The sequence below is a fragment of the Penaeus japonicus genome, unplaced genomic scaffold (genome assembly GCF_977035675.1).
Source record: "Penaeus japonicus unplaced genomic scaffold, GWHDUDI00000001_assembly GWHDUDI00000005, whole genome shotgun sequence".
Lineage (NCBI taxonomy): Eukaryota > Metazoa > Arthropoda > Malacostraca > Decapoda > Penaeidae > Penaeus > Penaeus japonicus.
In genome coordinates this window covers 33,023,248-33,028,247 of record NW_028234407.1, presented here as the reverse complement: position 1 = coordinate 33,028,247, position 5,000 = coordinate 33,023,248, and the positions used below count along the sequence as shown (strand labels likewise).

The 5,000-nt window shown below is 38.5% G+C and overlaps 1 protein-coding gene across 33 annotated transcripts in view; it reads left to right on the top strand.

The window, feature by feature from the left end:
• Positions 1-5,000, top strand: part of rdgB (retinal degeneration B) — a 175,927-nt gene that overhangs the window by 27,852 nt on the left and 143,075 nt on the right. For all 33 annotated transcript variants that reach the window (XR_015191065.1, XR_015191064.1, XM_086537291.1 and 30 more), the window contains exon 2: positions 1,945-1,978. The gene's annotated coding sequence lies outside the window, so the exon portion shown is untranslated. The remainder of the gene's footprint in view (positions 1-1,944; positions 1,979-5,000) is intronic.

Genomic DNA, 5,000 nt, shown 5'->3' with positions numbered 1-5,000 from the left:
TACCATCGAACTACGGTTCCGAGGCTTTGTTACGGGTTTTTATTTTTATTTTTTCTCTGAGTTATGGAGAATTGCGTGGGACGAGGCGCCATCGTACCTTACGAGAGCGTAACCCGCTGCGACGTCTTAAACTGCCAGAGTTTTGAGTATCCGGCCCCAGGAGTATAACCGAGGAAGATCAGCAAAGGTTTCGATTGGATCAGGAAGTTTGTCAACGGATTTTTTGTTTGTTTGTTATAGTCAGAGAGTACAAATAAAATGGGATTTTTTTTTTTTCATAACTACGAAAAAACGTTCCATGACTCTTGTCTTTTTCTGTTTCTTTTTCTCTATCTTTGTATTCTCGGTCTTGGTTTTTTTTTTATTATTTTTTAAATTCATCTTTCCCTTTTTTGCACCACCTGTTTTGTATCTTGGTATTTAAAACTGATAACGGCGGAATGGCTTCTGATTCTGAAACGGGTGAATGCATTGCGGGTTGCCATGCTTATGATTGTTCGTTAATTCATGTTGTCTGTGACTTGAATGTCATTAATTCTGTAACGATTATATTATAAGAATAGAACAGACTGTACTGGAATCTACGTAAATTTTGAGCAGGATGATTTGAGAGAACAAAAATAAATAGATAAAAAGAAAAGTGTCACGCACGATAAATGGACGTTATTTGAGAGAGAGAGACAAAAAAAAAAAAAAATAGCCGACTATCTGAAAACAAAAGAAGCGCGACCGGAACTCCAGCGAGCTTACCCTTCGGAGATCACCTGTCGGACGACTCGCGGCGCCCTTAGCCAACCAACCAACCAACCAACCAAGCCTGAAGGAGACTGACGCACACATCTCGCCAGATACATATCCTTCCGCAGGGGGAAGTAAAAATTGAATTTCTAGCGACCGGGTTTCTGCACGGGCTGCCAAACGCCATTACGACGGCCATTATTTCCTTCTTGGTGCGGGAGGGAGGGAGGGAGGTGGGGAGCGGTGTGCGGTTACGTCAGTGGCGATAGCGATAGACAGCGGCGATAGACAGCGGGGAGGAGTTCGGTTTGACGGATGTAGGAAATGCGAGAGAGGAAAACTTTGCAAATCATGAGATGTGATTTTGGTGCGTTTCCGCGTTTTTTTTTGTGTTTTTTTTCTCTGCATCGGAATTGCGTGTAATACGGAATATCCCCTGCTTTGCAAAGTTATTCCTAATGTATGCTATTTTTTTCTCTCTTTATTTTCCTTTTTTTTCTTTTCTTTATTTCTCATGTTTCTCTTTTTCTTTTTTTATTTCTATTTTTTTTTTTTATTTTTTTTTTTTACTCATTTTATTTTGTCTTGTCTGAGAGAGACAGGCAGACAGACAGACAGACAGACAGACAGACAGACAGACAGACAGACAGAAAAGGGGCATTTCGCGAAGATACGGTGGGTGCGAGGGGAGGCCTGGTGGGGGGGGGGCTGTGGAGATCCGAAGGTGTCAGTGCCCTCAGTGAATTGTGGGCGGGTAAAGCGTGGGCGGTTGGTCGGTCGCACCGCGGGGGCGGCCGGGGAAGATGGAAGTGAAAAGATAAGTTTGGAAATCGAAATGTCAACCGTGAATGGGGAGAATTATGTAAGGCGGATATGAAGCTCAGTGTTTAAAGGAAGATGCCGCCACTTGATTGTTTTAAGAACGGTGGGTGGTTTTGATTGTTTTAAGGAAGTGGTTGCCCTCGGATTGCTTTAAGAAAGGGGATGGCCTTTGGTTGTTTTGGGAAAGGGGTTGCCTTTTGATTGTCTGTGAAATGAGATGTTCTTTTATTTAAGAATATGTTTTCTGATTGTTTATATTCCGGTGTAGTAAGCCTTGTTATTTTTCTTTTCTTTTTTTTCCTATTAATGTAAATACTGTGTATTAAGTGGAAAGGATGTATTTCACGGTTGTGCTTAATTAACATATTTTTTTTCTTTCCACAGAGGCCGAGTGGGTGATGCAGCCTTTGGTCATCAGGTAATGTGTTCGCCTGTCGTGTCACTACAACTTTTTTTTTTTTTCCCATGAAATTCTGGACGTAAATCCAATTTATTATTTTATTTACTTACTTAGATTTGTTTGGGGTGTTTACTTGTTTATCCATTTATCTACTTATCTTTTATTTCATTTTATTGTATTGATTTAGTGCTTTGGGATTTAGGAAGGATTTTTCTTTCTTCTGATCTTTTCGTCCTCTATTTCTTTGTGATTTTTTCATCTGAAGTTTTATTTTTTGTCTTGAAATTCGGGTAGAACATCACTTTTTTTAGATTTTTAAAATTTATTTTTCCCCTTTGTCTTACTTCCGGCATCTTTATGTTTCCTTTTTTTTTTTTTTTTTTTAATTCCTTATTTTTTAGTTTTTATTATTATTATTATTTTTGTGTTTTAGTTTGATCTTCATTTAGTTTTCCCCTTGGTCCTCAGCCTTGAAATTCAGAGTATACACCAATTTTTTATGTGTATTTTGTTTTTCCTTATCTGTCTTCTTTGGAATTCATCCACATTCTTCTTCTCTTTTTTTTGAGTATATATATATGTATGTATATATATATATATATATATATATATATATATATATATATATATATATATATATATATATTCCGCTACCTTTGAGCACACCCTCTATTTTCTCTTTGGTTTTTAGTTTAATCTAAATTTTTTATTCAATTTAGGAGCCACTTATTTTGAATTTAGGAACCATATTCCTTCTTCTTCATTTCTTGTTTTGTATTATTGTTTCCTTATCACACAACTTTAGAATTTAGAAAGCGTATCGTTTGTTTCCCTTCATATTTTATTTGTTTGTTTATTTATCTATGTATTTTGTTTTATTTAGGAACCATATTCCTCCTTTCCATTTTTTCTATATTTTTTTCCTTGTCTCACTGCTTTGGAATTCAGGAAGCTCTCTTAATTTTTTTTATTTTTTCAGTTAAATCTGTATTTTGTATTATTTTCATTTTATTGTTTCTTTCTATCACTGCTTTGGAATTCAGAAAGCGAATTTTCTTTATATTTGTATTTCTTTGTTTAATCTGTATTCCTTTATTATTATTATTTTCATTCTTTCGTATTATTGTTTCCTTCTCTCACTACTTTGGAATTCAGAAAGCGCACGCCCCTTTTTCCTTTCCGGTTTTTAGTCTATTTATACTCACTTATTTTCCCCTGGTCTCACTACTTTGGAATTCAGGAAGCGCAGCCGTGCAAGAGCCTGATTGCAAGCTGATGTACCGGTCGAGTTTACGTGAAACATTCAGGTGTTGTGCAAGTTTGCAAGTGAATGCAAGTGGACCTCAGTGACTCTTGGTTGGCGGTCGTGTTGTCATTCATGTTTCAAACATGTTCGTGTGATCGCTTTTGCTTTGGTTCTGCCACTCTGTGTATGAGTGAATATCATGTTGGGTGATATTGTAGACAAACACACATGCGGGCACAGATTGACTTGTAGCCACGCTACGTACAAGCACATACACATGAAGATAGATATACATATACAAATGCTGTATATATATATATATATATATATATATATATATATATATATATATATATATATATATAAATATATATATATATATACATCTACAACTACATCTACATCTACATCTACATCTACATCTACATCTACATCTACATCTACATCTACATATACACAAACATAAGTATAGATACACCCTCCCCCCCCACACGCACATTTCTGGGAAGTATTTATCCCTTTCCGCTACCCTGTGCCCCTGTGCCATTCCACACCCCACTCGGCAATGTATTATTCGATGTACAAAGTTAACCTTTCTAAGCCGATATGTTATGCGAATCGCGGAGATGGTACCTATTAATTTATGATTCTCCCAAGGCAAAAGATTGAGCAAGGATGACTACACTTAAAGGGGAAGGGGGTATAATAGTCCTTTAATGTCCGTTTTGTAAATGGGTATATCGGCGAATGACGCAGTTAGATAGATACGAGTGATTCAGTTATCAGGAAAATCCCCGTAACGGTCGACTGTGTTTTGCTTTTGTTTTGTTTCTCTATTGACACACGCGCTTCCATAACAGAGGCCCCAAAATTCATGAATATCGGAATTCGCCAGCATGTATTTCACAAGCATAAGTATTTAATTTAAATCGGATGGTCGTTGAGTCGTTAATCACAAGTGAGGTTTTCGGTTAGTGCGCGGGAGATTTAAATTCGGGGCTGGCTGTGTTCGGGTTTTTCCATTCGCGAAAGACTGTTCGGTTGGATATGGCTTTGACGTAGGCCTATTGTTTGCGATGTGTGCTGATTTTTCTTTATTCGTCTGCCTTTTTTTTTGTCCTTATTCTTCTTTTTGTCTTTCTCTGCATTTTCTATTTTCCTCCCTCTTTCCTTCCTCCCTTCTTTCTACCCTCCCTTTCTCCCTCCTCCCTCCTTTCTTCCTCACTCCTCCTTTTTTTCTCCCTCTCTCCCTCTTTTCTCTCTCTCTTCCTCTCTACTCCCCGTCCCTCCTCCCTCCTCTCTTCCCTCCCTCTTCTCCTCCCACCATCCCTCCCTCCTCCCCTTCCTCCCTCCCACCCTCCCTCCTTTCCATCCTCCTCTCTCTCCTCTTTCTCTACATCCTCCCTTTTTATCTCCATCCTCTCCTCCCTCCATCCATCCTCTCTTCTCTTCCCTCCATTCTCCTCTCCCTCTCTCCCATCCTCTCTCTCTACCGTCCCTCCCTCCTTCTCTACTTATTTTTCTCCCTCACTCTTCTCCTTCCTCCTCCCTCCCACCCTTTCTCCCATCCTATCCTCCCTTTCTCCCCTCCCACCTACCTCTCTCCCATCCTCTTCTCCCTCCCTATCCTTTTGGGGCCATGAATAATTAAGAGAATTTGGCCAACCAGCAAGAGCGCGGAGAAGCAAGCGTAGAACGGGAGAGTTTTTTTTTTTTTTTTTTTTTTTTTTTTTTTTTTTTTTTTTTTTTTTTTTTTTTTTTTTTGAGGGGTTGATGGGGAGGAGGTAGGAGATT